General features: G+C 40.9%; 1 long non-coding RNA gene across 1 annotated transcript; it reads right to left on the bottom strand.

Moving 5' to 3' along the window:
* Positions 1-11,434: 11,434 nt before the first annotated feature.
* LOC308597940 lies at positions 11,435-13,403 on the bottom strand. The gene is made up of 2 exons (XR_014013297.1): positions 13,208-13,403; positions 11,435-11,662 (listed from the first exon to the last, which is right to left on the bottom strand). It is a non-coding gene; the product is annotated as an uncharacterized lncRNA (long non-coding RNA).
* Between the last annotated feature and the right edge of the window lie 4,151 nt (positions 13,404-17,554).

The raw sequence follows: 17,554 nt of genomic DNA, 5'->3' as shown, positions 1-17,554 counted from the left end.
AGTACTCAGAGGTGGTACATAGCCATCATCACCTGTTGTTTTTGTTTGTTATTATGTATTTTGTGTTTTTATATTGTAAACTACCCTGTGATCCTCAGATGAAGGGCAGTATAGACTTTTAATAAATAATAATAAATGATAATCGTTAAAATATGAATTTGTATAACTCCCCCCTTTTAAAGCACCAATTTTGTATTATTACATCTTCTTAAGCTGCATTAAGCTTCTCTGTGCATGCAGCTCGCAGACGTTGATGCTGTCATCAGGCTACATCACTGCATGAAGCTGTCATCAGGCTACATCAGTACACCAGAGGAGTTTACACATTTGTGTAGTCTGAGTACACTTGAGAAGCTGCCAAGCCCATGGATGGATTTTGGTATGTCCTCATATTTCACTTGCAGAGGGTTGGGTTGCTCTATGTATTTCACTTGGGTTCCTCCCCATGTGTAATTATATTTGTCTAAATATTACACTCACTGACCATTAAGAGATGGACAGGGTGGACTAAAAAGTCAATAAATATAGAGTTGCTTTTCATTGCACTTATACTTAAAGTAGTTTATAATATATAATCAGCATGCAAAAAAATCAAATAATAAAAACGTATCTAAAATCCAACCCATAACAAACAAACAATAACCTACAAAAGCAAAACCTGATCAACTTAACTTTGGAAGGGTCTTATTATTATCATCATCATCATCATTATATTTATTTATATCCCACCATTTTCCCAGACTCAAGGTGGCTTACATAAATTAAAGCAACACAGAGAAAACACAAAAAGATAAAAACATATAAAAGGGAATAGTCAAAAAGTAATTAAGCTATAATAGAATTAAAATATAAAAATGAATCTATTAAACTACAGATAGTAAAAACAGCACAGCACCATTAAAAGCTTTTTCCTTTTTTAAAAAAGTTCACAAAAATCTGTTATACTAAAACAGTCTTCACCTGTTTGCTGGCAGAAGGACAACAAGGAGCGAACCAGTCTAGCTTCCCTAGGGAGTTCCAGATTCAGTGAGAAGCCACTGAGAAGATGCTCTCCTGTGTCCCCACCAACTGTGCCTATGAGGCTGACGGGACTGTGAGAAGGGCCTCCTTCGAAGATTTCAGAGCCCAGGAAAAGTATGGGGAAATATAGCCTGGGACTGAAGATTTAGAAGAGCAACATCATGTTGCAAAAGAAGAAGGAAAAGATGGCCAGGTGGTCCTTGCTGACTAATTTTTCAAGGATGGAGCAACACATCTGAGAAGGCTCTAGATCCTGTGCCTACCATACTACGGATACTGGGGGTACTCACATAGCAGGAAAGAAGAAAAGGAGGATAGGCAGTCTCAAACAAAGCACTATGATCTGTGCTCTCCAGATGCTCTTAGCAAAAGAAGCATATATGATACTTAGAGCTTAGAGGTGGGAGAACTTTTTCAGCCTGAGGATAACACTCTCTTGTGAGCAAACTTCCAGGAGCATGGCTAGGGACAAAATGTGGGCAGAGGAACAAATGTGACTCCTTTGTACAGCAGACTGCAAGTGGTAGAGAAACAAGAGGCATCATCACAGCTGAAGAGGAAGTGACACATTCTAACCAGTTAGAAGCACTCCAGCAGGGTGCTGAAGCTGAGCCAGTGAGGGGGGGCATCCTGGAGAGAGTCCAAAGGATTGGAGAGGCCAGGAAGACCCCATTGAGGAAGAGCCTCAAGGTCCATAAATAGCAACATCCTAGAGGTCCCGGGCCCTAAGGAAGTTAGATTGGCTTCAACCAGAGCCAGGGCCTTTTCAACTCTGGCTCCGGCCTGGTGGAACACTCTGCCTCATGAGACCAGGGCCCTGCAGGATCTGGCCTTTGGCTTGGAGCCAATTTGATTCCCTCCCCCTCTTTTTTTTCTTTTTCCTTTCTCCTCTTGTGATGAGGCTGCATTTTAATATTTTAATGTTTCAATATTTTAATGTTGTATTTTAATTTTGTTTTTAAGTTGTAATCATTCAACTTGTTTTTATTATTGCTTGTAAGCTGCTCTGAGCCCGGCCTTGGCTGGGGAGGGCGGGGTATAAATAAAAATTGTTGTTGTTGTTGTTGTTGTTGTTTAGTTCCTGGGCCTGAGGTTCCCCACCTGTGACTTGGAGGTTCCTTCTCTTTGTTTCAGCTCCCATGGCATGACATTTGAGTATAGGACTGGGGCTAGGCTTCAGGCCATTTGCAGCGTAATCCTCTCCAGGTTTGCTCAGAAGTACCGTAAGTCCCACTGAGTTCAATGCTGCTTTCTCCCACACGAGTATGTTTAGGATTGCAGACGGGGATTTAAATCAGCACCTTGAATTGTGTGTAGCTTTAGGATGAAAATAATATGCACCCCACTCCACAGGAAACCTCAGTTATATTAAGAACATAGCTGCTGCGTTCTCAATGAGCTGTCATTTCACACAGAAATCAAGGGCAGCCCCAGATATCTGCATATTAACACATGAGCTAAATTAAAATCACAGTTTTGGAGGTTAAAAATGCTATAATTGGACAACACCCAGGAATTCAAGTCCCCCCCCCCATACATCTTTGGAACTGACATCTAAACTCTTACTATTTTGCTTTTATGCTATTATACATATCCCCCCCCCCTTAGGAATGAACATGGCAGCAGTACATCACTGTGGCAATTTTGTTTTGGCATCAAGTTGTTATTTTCTGTAAAATGATAATTGTCAGATAACGATAACCCAACAACCTAAAAATAAAATAACATAAAAAAAGACTCTCTTTCCATTTTCACTTTTGGCTCTTTCTTCAGGCTGACAGCTGAAAGATACCAAGTTTCATTGATGGCTGTCATTAGGTTAGGATGACTAAATCTCAGCTCCTTGGCAAGTTGCAGAGAAGTCCCCTAGAGAACTTCTATTTTCACTGAGATGCAAAAAAAAAAAAAACCCTGAAAAATATCTTCTCACTTTCTTGTCTCTTTTTTATGGCGCCTGTTGAATTCTCATGGGTATCTCAGTTAAAATCTTGAATCTGTCATTCTTTTCCTTATTTCAGAACCACCAGCAGCAGAGGCTGTACAAGTCCAAAGTATTATTAATTCACTGAAAGATATTATATGGCAACACCCAAAAGATTGCTATTCCATCCTACATATTTCTTCAAAGAAAACTGTTTGAATTTTCTTAGTTGTGTGACAAAACCATGATTGCCAACAAGTTAACGACTCACTCTATAAGGGCCAAGTTCAAATGATTAAAATCCACATGCTTCCATGTCAAATTTAATTAACTATCGAGGCAGATAGCAGAATCTTGGGACATTTTTTTCATTTTATGGAATCTTCAAGCTGAAATTGCATCTGTTTATAAAGACATTCTTTAGCTCAACAAAAGAAAAGTGCTCTATTAAAAGACACTGTTCTCATTTCTAAACCAAACCCTCATTTACAAAGAATCTCAGATACATGCTTAAATCCCACTGCAGCACATTTTAGGCTGTGTACACACTCCCATTTACTCTGCATCCAGTGGGCTCCCAGAACAGTATATGCACAACATTAGCCACAATCCGTATCCCGTATGTATCCTGTCATTTCCTATGGAATACTGTATTTTGAGGCATTTCCCCCCAAAGCAGGTTCAATCTGAATTGAGAAAAAGAACAACCTAGCTGCATTTTAAGCCAACAATGTGTACATAACCTTAATTTGTTGATTTAAGTATAATCTATCATTTCCATGTGGGCTCAGCATGAGTAGTGAGTTTTAGAAACACATTGGTCTTGATCTATCATGGCTGAAGTGTGCGTGGAGGCAACAGTTCACATGTCTGTCCCCCTACCAGAGTGAACACAATGCATGCGCAAGGTGCTGTGCACATGATTCTTAACACTGGATTTCTGGATTTAGCTTTGACTGAACTACTCATTAGTTTGGGTGGATTTTGGCCATTCCTCTATAAACAGCTGGTCAGGCCCCTCCAAATTAAGAGTGCCAGCCACCTCTTGGGCAGCTATGCTTATACTCAGGCAGCAGAAATATAGATATAGATGATATAGATATAGACGCATGCAGCGGCACTCTGGCAGCCTACCGCCATGTGTGCATATTTCTGATTCAGAGGCAGCATACAGTACAACAGCATAACACATAAATATAAGATTATTTCAAGGTACAATATCATTGTAAATACACATGTTTAAATAGAGGCATATGTTGGTGCAGTCATTTGTACCATGTTTGCAAGCAACACCAAGTGAATATGCATGCTCTGTACACTAAATAAATAATAAGAGAGAGAGAGAGCACGCTTGTGTAGTATAAATGCTAACTGCACAGCCAAGGTTTAAAAAGCAAAAGCAGCCCCTGGGGTGCTGCCACAGAGCCAGCCTCCCAACAGTGGTATCGCAGCTGTTTAGGAGAGTAGTATGGGAGCAGGACAAAGCAGAAGCAATTTTTTTTTGGGGGGGGTCATAGCAGCAGGAGCCTGCACCACCCTAACCTCTCCACTACCCTTGTTTAACCTCACCATTGCCCTGCCCCATCCCCTACACTGTCCTCATAAGAGGCAGTGACACTGGTACGAGAGGTCAGTTCTGTGTTGCTACCACACCAGCCACTCCTGAAAATCAGTATTTCTTTGTTGTGGTAAAGCCACTTAAGGATTTATTTGTGTAGCTGCTTTTTCATCCCACCCTCTTTCCAATGAGTGCAGGGTGGCATATGTGCCCCTCCCTTTTCATCCACTCTGCTCACAGTGGCTCTGCAGTTTTTCACTTTTCTGCAACAATTTGCAAAAAGTTTTTTTTAAAAAAAAAAAAAAACAAAACATACTCAATAAAATTCTTCAGCATTTTACTCTGAATTTCTCCTAAAAGTAACAATTTTGGTATGCATTTTTCAAGCAATTTCTCCTAATGTAAGTGCATTTCTATGTTATTTTCACAAATATCTTTATTTTTATTTACATTTTTACCACAGAATTGTAGAGTTGGAAGAGACGCTGAGAGTTACCTATATAGTCTAACCCCCTGCAATACAGGAATCTCTATTAGATGATACATCACAGGTGGCCACCCAACCTCTGCTTAAAAACCTTCAAAGACGGAGAGTCTACCACCTCTCACTGGAGCCTGTTCCACTGCCATATAGCTCTTGCTGTCAGGAAGTTCTTCCTGATTAGTCGGAATCTCCATTCTTGTAAATTGAATCCATTGGTTTGGGTCCTGCCCTCTGGAGCCAGAGAAAACAAGCTTGCTCCATCTTCTATCTCATCTCAGTCTCCTCTTTCCCAGGCTAAACATTCCCAACTCCCTCAACAGTTCCTTATAAGGCTTGGTTTCCAAAACCTTGATCATCTTGGTTGCCCTCCTCTGCACACTTTCCAGCTCATCAATATCCTTCTTAAATTGTGGCGCACAGATCTGGACACAGTACTCCAGCTGAGGTCTAACCAAGGGAAAATGGAGTGGTACAATTGCTTCCCTTAATTTGGACAGTATACTTCTGTTGATGCAACCCAAAGTGGCATTTTTGCTGCTTCATCACACTGTTGGCTCATGTTCACTTCGCCAATCAGTTCCTCCCCATTAGTAAAGGACCACACCCAAGATAGATGATCCCCATGTAGTGCTGACATTAAAAGTGCAGCAGCAGATTGTCCGAAGACTCTTCTCTTCCCTGATCCTTCACCCCAGTGCCCAAATTTCTTCTCCAGCTAACATCTTCACACATCACTGAAGAAGAATGGCATGGAGATGGAGCCTATTTGCTTGCAGTACTTGACAGACTGCAAGTGATTGCCCAGCACAAGGAACTGTTTGGGGCAACGGGGGAGGGGGTATTTATCTGAAGAGACCCAGCCTCTCAAAGCATCTGAAAATTCCCATCTTCCATAGCAGTGCCTCTGAAGTTTACTTTCAATCTGTACAGTAGATATATGAACAGTTCTACAGTAATGTGTGTTCATTTTGTAGGGTTTTTTCATTTAAGCGTTGTTAAGCTTCTCACACTGTGAATTTTATGAAAAATGACCTGCTTATTGAAACGATTGCACCTCCTGATGTCTTGTCTCTCACCATCTAATGGCGCTTCTTTTTATCTTCTTTCCTATGCAATCTGCCAGTGCTTATGAATGCTGGGACTCTGTCGTTGACAGGGAGTCCTAAGGACCACTTAAGAGACATAATGCTTGCAGAAACAGAGGCTCTCTGGTGGGGTCTAATCTGTGAATTAGCCCAAGGCAGAGCTGGCGTAATATTTCAGATAAACAATCAGGCACGACTCCGTATCTTGTTTACTCCTAAAGCAATAAAATGCCAATTTTTTATTTTTTTAAAAATCTATTTTACCGAAGATCTTCACAAGCAATCTTTCTGTTCTTGCTAAGTGGAACGATTTAAAAATATATGAGGTTGGGCGGGGGGGAGCCATGTGGAGGGTTTTTTTTTTATTCATGTGCACTATGCCCCAGGTGCATAATGCAAAAGACTTTGTAGGAGAAGCAACTCACATTTGGATTTCTCCAGGAAGGCTGTGCATTGCATACTTTAGCTCTTCAGTTCAAAGCAAGATATTTTAAGCCTGGGAACACAGCAACATGCCAGCCTAAGGTTTAAAGAACTACACTGCAGTGGTAGATGGGGATTTGGCCTTTGGTCAAAGACTGACTTGTAAATAGCCTATTCTTCTAGTAGTAGGGTAGCAGTATTTTAAACTTTCAGTGACTTTTATGCAGCTGTCCAGAGGGCATAATCAGATAGGCTTCCCATTTTTAAGAAAGCTCCACCAGGAGGGCATTTACCAACAGAAGTACCAGAGTAATTCAGTTTTAAGAAATTGTCTTCAGGCAATGGGTGACCTGATCCCTTAATCCATTTTGAGGAACCATGCTCAGGTAAAATACCGGTTGTTTTATGTATTCTCTCTGCCTGATTTACTTTTATGTGTGTTTCTTTTGTTTGGATCCCCTGTCTTCCTCTGACAAAAAGCTGTGAAGTTTTGATCAGTAGGAAATCAGGGCACTGAATTCTTTCACATTTGTAAAATGGTGTCTCTGTTTAAATTGAATGTATGATTCATCCGAAGCTGGCTTAGGATATTATTGGGTCTTGAGTAAGCAGCATGTCTATTCTTTGCAGTTGGATGAATGTATGTCTGTCAGTCCCATTAAAACACTATTTTTACAGTCCCATTAACTATACACCAGAGGTACACTTTGAAATTTAACTGTCAACTACAACCAAACTTGGCTTTTTAAAATAAAATATTATAATAATTTTGTTGGTTGAATGTAATCTACTGATTATTAATGGTGCATGTTTTCTTTGAGATTTACTTTTTTACATTTTTAAAGCTGGTTTTGATCCACAAGATTTCAGCCTAATGAGGTACAGTCACTTTAGATAGCTAATGGCAGAGTATAAGTAAAAATGGTGGTCTTATTAAACATTAATTAAGTTCTGGTTTAGAAACCCTCTTGAAAAGTGTGACAAAAATCAGCTGGGGTGAGTGGGTGTATGGAGCAGCATAAGTCAAAACATGAAAAGACCTCCTTTAAAGACTACATCTGTGCTGGCATATCTTTCTTATAATTATTTTCAGTTTTCATTTCCTGATATTGTGGGCTCAATCCAGCCAATGTTAAGCAGCATAAAGTCCCATTCATCTTAGAAAGTCAGTTCAGCATGTTCCCAAATGTCTCCCATGAAATAAATGAGATTTAAAAGCTATTAACTTTGGCTGGAATACGCCCAGTGTTTCAGTGTATTCTCTCATGCTTTCAATATGTTTTCAACTTTGAACTTCTAACATTGCATAACCCATGATGGCTTTGGCTGATGGGAGTTGTAGTCACCCGCTTTCTTTTTATTCAAGTGAGGAAAATGTGTGACTTATTTATTTATTTTTGCACACAGCAAGTGCTCTTCTTCTGCAGTATAATGCAGGGTGTTCTCAGAAATGGCTAAATAAACAATGTACCGTACAACTTCAGATATACGTTTTTTTAAAAAAAAAATCAGATGGAACTGAAAGGTGCTGATTGTGTCAACAACTCAGATGGGGATTTCCAAAATTATTCATGATCCCCACAAAGCGTTTAGTGCTAGTGCTAAGGAACATAGTGGCGAGGTTGGCAAAACACCCATTTTCCTACAACACAGTCTGGAAGCTGAGCACAGATTGCAACAGGATGCCAAAACAACCAAAAATTAAATGGAGATCGTACAAGTAATAAGCAATCTTTACTGGGGGGCTGGGAGGAGCATGTACCACACACAAATTGGCCTAGGTAGCTTTGAAGTTACTTAAATTACCTTTTCTATCTTGTTTGTAGAACAAATTCAGAACCTGGTGTGTGTGTGTGTGTGTGTGTGTGTGTGTGTGTGTGTGTGTGACACTATTAATGTCTCAGATTTGGTGGCTGTCAAGCATGCAAATGCTGGCAATCCCACGCATATGTGTGAATGCCCAAAAATTCAAAGATGCAGCAGTGATGTTGATAATACACTGTTGAATGTTAATAATGCCCACTGCACAGGCATTTGTGAAAGCTATTCATGTCAATATGAAGGACAGCAAAGAGGAGAAGAGATGATTAAAACCTTAAGTCAAATCATTGGCAGGAGGTGTTGTGGCTGTGTAGGTGGATCAAGGACTAACACAGAGTCAATTGTGCACATTTGGCCTCAGCTTGCTTCAGCTCGCATCTGCTAGTTATTTTGTATCCAAGCAATTTGTGTGTTTGTTGTACAGTCTCTCTCATGATTATTAGACACTTATCTAGAAAGAAGAAGACAAGATATATGTAGAAGATGAAATTAATTCTTTTCATGTTTTGTAAAGTGCAGGACCAGCCCAAGACATTTTGCCACCTGAGGCAATGGACAAGAAAGCACTTCTCCGCAAATCCTTGTAAAAAGGCCAACCAGGCTGCAGTTGAATTTTACTTCAACACTGGCCGCACTCGTAGATCCCACGCTTGCTATCCAGAAAAATCCCCTGGTCTTGCGCTGAACTTGATCCAACGAAGTTCAGCAAACTTGATCTGACAAAGAAGAGCTGGGCGTCGGGGGCTGAAGCGGGCTGTTTTAAATCCCCCCCAGGAGTGGACCTGAAGGAAGCCTCATTGTTGAAGGAAGGATAGCCCAGCCCTCCGAGCCAGCCTGCCATTTGCCAATTCAGCAGGCTGTCACAGAGCAGGATTTCAAGCCGGGAGCAAGAGCCGAAGCTCGTGCTCTAGCAAGGATCAGACCCTGACACACAGCCCTGCATCGTTGGCAGGAGGAGAGGCGCTGGCCGTTCCGCAAAGCCGCCGCACCCCTAAAAGGGGGTAAGTGGACTTATACAAAGGCCAGCCAGGCTGACAATTGAATCTTACTTCGACACTGGTCATGGGACAGCATTTCCCACCTCACCTCAGGGCCGAAGGCTCGTTTAGGAAGAGTAGGGCAGCCTAGGTGACATTTCCACATGGCTCTTACTGTTAAAGCTCTTCATGGCCTGAGACCCCCATTCCCTCAGATACCACCTCTCCTTATATGAGCCCAGATACTCTTTACATCTTGCTCTATGCGTCCAGACTGCTAGAAATGCTGTCTGTGGTAAGGATCTTTACCATAGCTGCTCACAGGCTACGTAATGACTCCATTGGTAGAGCTCGAAACAGGTCTGTTTGTTCAGCTTTTCAGAGACAATGCACAATGTACATCCTCTGAAAGGCTTGGGGCTGCTATGTGGGCATTATTTGAGGCCCTGTGTTTCTGCCACTGTTGATTCTATGGTATTTATTTATTATTGCTATTAATGTTACTTTTAATGTTTATGAACTGTTGAAAGCTGACTTGAACCTTGGGAGGGTAAGATATAAACGCTTCGAACAGATAAATAACAAAACACATGTATTGCCTTACACCTCAGAAAATATCATGTATACCCAGATGTTGAAAACAGCAAATAGGTGCTGTGCTGCTGCAAGAAAAGAGCTGGTCTTAAGAGGGAACACTTCAGTGGTCACTGATGGTGGTGCATGGGGGAAAGTTGTCTGGGTGCTCTAGTGGACCAGCCTAAGAGAATGGCATGGAGGCCAGCCAATCTCATAATATGGACTATTCAGGGTATTGTGTGTCCACAGACAGTCTCATTGGAATGGTCCTCTTCCTGGTTGCCTCTCCAGACACCAGTTGCCTCTGCTGGCCTCAGTCAATAACATAAACCTGTAGCTCCATTAAAAACAATGAATGGGCATGTTTGTGGGGGTTGGGGTGTTAGGGGAGGAGTAGTACCTCTAGTGGGGGGGACATTGTGCTCCTTCTGGGCCTGTTTGTCCACCTCTGGTCCCCACCCTCTATTCAGCTCCCACCTATGGCTCCTAGAAGCTGTCAGCATGTGACAGCGGCCACACCCTGGGAATGGCTTTAACAGGTTGCCTAATCCGGGTGAGGGTAGTCAATGGGTCTCAAACCTCCTGTGAGTTAGGGACTTCCCTGCATGCAGAGACACATAATTACTCTATGAGTTAGTGTTCATGCAAAAGTGCAATGAAGTTCCTCCTGCATGACCAACTTTTTGGTTGATTCTGGCATGTTTTCAGGAATCTTATGATTATCAAGATAATTGATGCCATGACTTTTATTTTCCCCTATCCTATCTATAATTACACAGAAGCAGGTCCAACCATGGGAGCTGATTTTTTGGAAGTGACACGTAATTGATTGATCATTTATTGGAGCTTTTCCCCATAAGCACTCACATGATTGCAACCTAAGCCATTTCTTCCTCTTTAACTGTGGCTGTGTAGTTTCTCTCCCATTATTTACTCCAAAATTATAAAAGCAGTGCAGTGTAAATCTTTATATAATAACCCAGAAACCTTCTTAAATACAAATAAATGGGTGGCCTGCTGTTTGATTTTGGCATACTCATTTACCTTTCTTTACCTTATCTAAAAAGGTGGAGTAGGACAAAATATTAAAACACAATTACAAAAGCCATTATGAAAGCTATAACGGTCCTCATTCAAAGTCTCGGCAGCTTTTCTATGGATTCATATCAGTCTACAAAAGCTTTTCATTCTCCCCGAACCTGATGAGGCAAGAGGTAGTTAGCAGAATATAATGGAATGGGAAAAGAATGTGATGACCAAACAATATTGGTTGGTTTCAGAATAATCTACTCCTTGTGCTGTTACTTTTTGTTTCATAAACACAGTTTATGGACAACTGTGTGGTGAATTTAAAACCCCGGAGCTCACTTCCTATTGCAGATAATGGATTGTTAATTGCTCACTGATAAAGATTGAGGCCCCAGCACCTGCAAACTGCAATAATAGCTGTATTTCATACATATGCATAGCAGTTGGACAGGTAGCAAAATAGCAACATTAACAGTAAAATCATATTCAATAGGGTTTATGTCACATTATATTTCGCGAAGAATGTGTATGACCACTGAATCAGACATACTTCCTTTTATGTTTTGTTGAATAGTACTTTAAATTGCAGAATTAAATGCTCAGAGCAGAAACCTTGTCAGTTGCAGTGTCACTGAATCAAATGCTATAAAGATGAAGTAGCCCTGCTGTTCTTTCTGTCAAAGCCTTCTGGCTATACTTCACAATTTGTACCTTTATTTGTTCCTCCATTTCGATTCCGCAAATGAAATGTTGAAACAACAGCATGTGCTGTGAAACACAGAAAGTAAATAGAAGGACTGAACTTAGGCAGAGGTGGAGAAAAATCTCAATATGAACGACTGATGTTCCCAATTCTGCAAATAAAACATTTTCTAACGTACTTAAAGGAAGAGGGGAAGTGTAGGTGTAAAATACATTTTACAAAGCCAGTGCAGATCTTCTCTTGGGACCAAACTAGACATGGCATTATTCTCATCATTTAGCTTTGCACTATGACAGCTAGCATGATTTTATTTAACAAATAGGAGCTTAAGCCAGATCAAGGCCATGGAGGGGGAGCTTTAACCCTTTGCTCCCAGCACAGTCCCAATCTAAATATGGGGTGGAGGGCAGACCCTCCAGGTTTCCCTATCTTCCAGGGACAGTCCCGGATTTACAGAAGCCATCCCAGTTTCTGATTTGATCCCGAAATATCCTGCTTTTCCTTAGGACATCCCTATTTTCATCAGATAAATGCTGGAGGGTATGGTAAGGTAAAGGTAAAGGGACCCCTGACCATTAGGTCCAGTTGCGAACGACTCTGGGGTTGCGGTGCTCATCTCACTTTACTGGCCAAGGGAGCTGGCTTACAGCTTCTGGGTCATGTGGCCAGCATGACTAAGCCACTTCTGGCGAACCAGAGCAGCACACGGAAACGCCATTTAGCTTCCTGCCAGAGCGGTACCTATTTATCTACTTGCACTTTGACGTGCTTTTGAACTGCTAGGTTGGCAGGAGCTGGGACCGAAGAACAGGGGCTCACCCCGTCGCGGGGATTCGAACTGCCGACCTTCTGATCAGCAAGCCCTAGGCTCTGTGGTTTAGATCACAGCACCACCTGCGTCCTGGGTATGGTGGGACGTCCTTATTTTCATTGGAGAAATGTTGCAGGTTATGCAACATCGGAGCCAAGGAGATACAACCTTTAGAAGACACCTGAAGGTATAGGGAAGTTGTTTTAATGTTTAATGTTTTATTATTTTTTATGTATGTTGGAAGCCACTCAGAGTGACTGGGGCAGCCCAGTCAGATGGGTGGGATGTTGTTGTTTTTGTTGTTGTTGTTTAGGGTGTTGCTATTTTCATCAGAGAAATGTTGAAAGGTATGGGAGTGCCCACACTAGAAGTTCATAATAGGGAGATATTTGAGGAGTTGCTTCTCAAACTACAGACCTGTCTACACTTCTAACCTCATATTTATTTATTTATTTGTTTGTTTGTTTGTTTATCAGAAAGTGGCTAAGTTAGAAACTTCTTCATTAGTTATGTATGAAAATGCAGCTTTTTAGCACAGAGGATCAATGTGCACTTCATGCAGGGGCTCGTGGTGTCACTCAGATGTGTGTGATGCTTCACTACTTACTTTTATGCACTAGGCAGAAACATTGAAAAGTAATAAGCTGAAACACAAAAACTGTAATTTACTGCCACATGTTTAGAACTGCTACAAAAAAGGGGGGGATTTAGAACTAAATTTTGGATGCAGTGGAGGGATCCCACCAATATTATATTTGGTCAATTTTGTTCAGTCTCTGGTATCTAAAATAGCATTTACCCCAATGAGATTTCATTGCCCTCATTGCTTTCATTTGTATCCGAAGCTGGCATAAAGGAGAGAGAATTGAGCGAGGTATCTTGCTTCTCGCATGCTTTGAAACCTTTGGTGGTCCAAGGGAGTGAGCTCCCCTTCACTCCTTAGCATTCAGTGCTCTACTGATGCAGCAGCCAACCATCTGAGAGTCAATCGTCTTTGATGCCTTCCCACATGGATGGAAGCTATGTGTCAATGATGCATCCACATGGTGGGGCCAATTGCAAGGCTCCTTCCCATGGACTCATTGTGATGTCTACTAGAATTAGCTTGACCATTCTATCAGGGGAGGCACACAATCTACCCACAGCCACGAGACAGCACATTACGGGAATGTGAATCTCACCTGTCTGGAGGCTGCATCTACAGGACATGATACTCAATGGAGGTGGAGGTGGCAATGCTCAAAACCAGATACAATCTAAAGATATTTTGTCATCATTAAACATAGCAGATTGCACTATATTTCTTCCCTTTGGTTACAAAGTGCTCTTGTAAGGGGGGGAGCTCTAAACAATTACATTTCATTTTGTGAAATGAAAATAGCATTTTGTATTTGGTTGCTACAATTTCTTTTAAGAGAAGGAGCTCTTTATCTTCAAAAACGGGAACAAACATCTCTGCATGTCAATTGATTGTATTTAAACTTTATTTTCAAAAGCATTAAAAGGAACTCTGGCACAGAGAATAATAATAATAAAAAATGCCAGCGCTCTTGTATGAACCCATTTTCTGAATGTCAGGTACCTGAACCACACGCACAAATCAGAATTAGATTTCTTTTTCAGGTGTTGTAGGCACAGATTTAAGTTTGGGGCCATTGTCTGAGATTCGTGTGGCCTGCGCATTGTGAAAAATCATTGGAAAATGAACAAATGAAAATCTAACTTCAGAAAAGCATTTTGCACAGGCTAACACCTAAGCTAATTCTTAGTCCAGAGAATACCAGTAAATAATACACATAGTGCACAATGTGGGAGCATTTAGCTTTCGATCTGCATTTTGCACTTGGCTGTAGATGTTCTGCTAGGTGCCGTGGTTTTAATACCTTATTGGCAAAAATGCAGTGTGGACATTCAAACAGCATATTAGTAACTGACTGAAGCCTATCAGCGCATGCACACATGCCCACATATATGAGAGCTATCCATAGGATTCAAAGTGATGCTGATCATTCAAAGAATGGGTAGGGGAAAACCTAAAGAAAACTCCAATGAGAAGCTGCTGCTATAAATTACATGAGCCGTTTCTTCTCAAGTTAAGCATTACCCAAGGGTAATGTGCTGGCTGCAAGGATGAAACATGCCTAGGCATGTGTTGAAGCAAGAGACACAAGTGAATCTTGTTAATTAACACTAAATATCTGCATCACTGAAGACCAGTAACATACATAAATTCATAGGGTTGGATCCCAATAAAGTTTGTTAAATTTAGGTCTCACTAAAATCAATAGTAGAGACACGGGTGGTGCTGTGGTGTAAACCACTGAGCCTAGGGCTTGCCGATCGGAAGGTCGGCAATTTGAATCCCCGCGACGGGGTGAGCTCCCGTTGCTTGGTCTCTGCTCCTGCCAACCTAGCAGTTTGACAGCACGTCAAAGTGCAAGTAAATAAATAGGTACCGCTCCGGCGGGAAGGTAAACAGGGGTACCTTTACCTTTTAAAATCAAGAGTACAAGTTAGTCATCATTTACATCATATGGAAAGAAGTGCATTAAGTCCCATGTGTATCAGTCAGGATGAAGTGGATCCAACACACCAAAACTAGATAAACCTGTTCATGCAACTTTTGTGAGCACACTATGAGAAACAGAAGAAGCAGCCATGGTTAACTCAACCATCTTCATGCTGCTGCTTCTTGCCAGATCCTATCAGTCTGCAGATTAAGGAACTCCAGCATTATGGTCAGATATTTTGCAATACGCTGGTTCTGAGGAGGAAATAAATGTTAGAAATAAGGAACATTAAAGGAAGGTGCCAGGGCTATAAATGCTTCCTTGAAGAAACTGATTCCTTTACTCCAGCAGAGTGGTGGCATTATATGAATTAAGTTATCATTTCATCTTTAATAATCATGTGGCCTTTAAGGCAAAACCAAAAAAGAGAAGACACTCTATAACCATGAAGACATTGTCTGTTTCCTTATTTTACTCTTCACCCTTAAAAAAATCTTTCTGACAGATGACTTGATTTCAGTTGTTGGGTAAAATAAAGCATGCCATATAACTCAATTCAGATGTAATCTGTGTAAAATTTACTTGAGCGGATTGACATTATTTATGTTCCTGGCTTAACCCAGAGTCAAGAAACAGCAGGTATGAGTCACCCACTATTTGACTGTGTGTGGTGATTTCCGATAAGTAAGGCGTGAATCCACTAAGTGTTTGTGCTTTTGATGTTGATTTTTGACCTTGTGGAATGTAACTAAATCGTGTGTGTGTGTTGTGCACACGTGCACACACACACCATGTATGTATAAAGACTTCTTAGTGCATTTTATGTGGGCCCAGTTGGTGATTGAAAGGAAGATGGTATTCCCCGCCGTAATGAAAAACAGTTGGAAAGCTCATAAAGGAATCTCCATCTGAGGGAAAGTTAGAAGTAGAAAGGATAGGTAAAATTATTATAAAGCTTGCTGAAGCCACATGTGAGGGTGGCAGACCCATTTGTTGAAACCAAGGCCTCTCCTAACCACATACAAAATATATGTGTAGTGATTTTAATAACAAGAGAAGTGTGTACGTGAGGGCAACTGAATCCTCTTCCCTTAGCATAGAGGCACCACCTATTAATTTCAATGGAGTTTCTGCAGATGAACTTCCCAGAAGTTCTGAATAATGTGTTCGTAAATAAAGAGGAGTCATTTTCACAAACACTTACAGAAATCAGACTTGTTTTATTTTCCAAATATGAATATTGTATCTAACCTTTGGTAATGTCAGTTGTTCTATATGCATAATAACTTAAACGAACAACAAGTAAAAAAATGTGGAAAAGAAATAGATAGGATAGAGATTTACATAGTGATTTTTGGGTTGTAAGCAAGTAGAGCTGGATACTCTTTCTTCTTAAGGTTTTTCTTTTTTAATCATTTCATTTTTTTAAAGGCATCAAGATCTGGGCTGCATTGTCACCACTGATGAAACTTCTGTTTTCCTGTTGCTGTTGAGCAAATTCTTAATACTCAAAGGCAGTTCAGTTTCTATCAACTGAATCCTCTTCGAGTTTCCAGATTGTATGGCTAGCAAGTCATTGGCATATCCTGAGGCCTTTTGCTGCTTATGAATTGTGCATCCTGGTTCTTCTCCTTAAAGCACTGTGATAGATCATTATTGGGTAAGCATGGAAATCATCATAAAACAAACTGAAAACTACCTACCAGCATTCCTCCTACATTGGGGCATTTGACAAGTGTCCAAACTGGTCAAAAAGAAATTTTGCCATGTTGAAGAGTAGCAGTCTTGAAAGTGATGTTTACTTAAGTCAGGAGCAGCTACCTTGGTGCCTTCCAGATGTTATTGAACTCCAGCTCCCATCAGCCCCAGCCAGCATTGCCAGAAAAAAGTCGGGGATGGAAATGGGAGTCCAACAACATTTGGAGGGCACAACCACTGGCTAGCCCAATTTAAATAATGTGTTACAATATCTTATCAATGGTATTGGAAGTCTAGAATTAAAGAAGTTTGCTGTTGAGGGAAAAACCCAGTCCAGTGTATTCTTTCACAGATTTGCAAATACGGTGCTGTCAGCTCTCAGACAGTCTAGCCTCATTATCATGTTCCAAGTTTGGTTGTTTGAGTCAGTGGTCTTGGTCCATGTGAGCAGCTGTTCAATGATACTAAGTCTTACAGATGCTTTCTGCAGGAGAAGCTCAGCAGCAGTTGCTCTTATCACTGTTTGCCCCAGCAGTAGTCACCTACAGTAGTCACTCCATTGACAAATCAAGAGGAATACAATGATAGCAGCTCTGGAATACATTTTTGCATGTTTAAAGATGAAATTACAAACTTAACATACATATGCAGAACCCTGAGATTTTGACTAAGCAGATTAGTGTGGAGAAAGCTCCTTAGTGAAAGAACTCTTTTGGCGACATATGTTAAAAACTTTTAGAAATAATTAATTCATAGAAGAAACATACCCTTTGCAAATCAAATTCCTCTCCAAAAGATCCCTAATGTAATTTATTCATTCTCTGGGCAAGAGAGAGGCTAACATTTGAACTTTTATCAGACAAAACTCTGGATTATTTGTATACTACCAGCCTTTCAGCAACCTTACAGTAGTATTGAATGCCTAGTAGCAGTGCTTT

This window comes from Podarcis bocagei (genome assembly GCF_964188305.1).
Source record: "Podarcis bocagei genome assembly, chromosome: 11".
NCBI lineage: Eukaryota > Metazoa > Chordata > Lepidosauria > Squamata > Lacertidae > Podarcis > Podarcis bocagei.
This window is presented reverse-complemented; position numbering and strand designations above follow the sequence as displayed.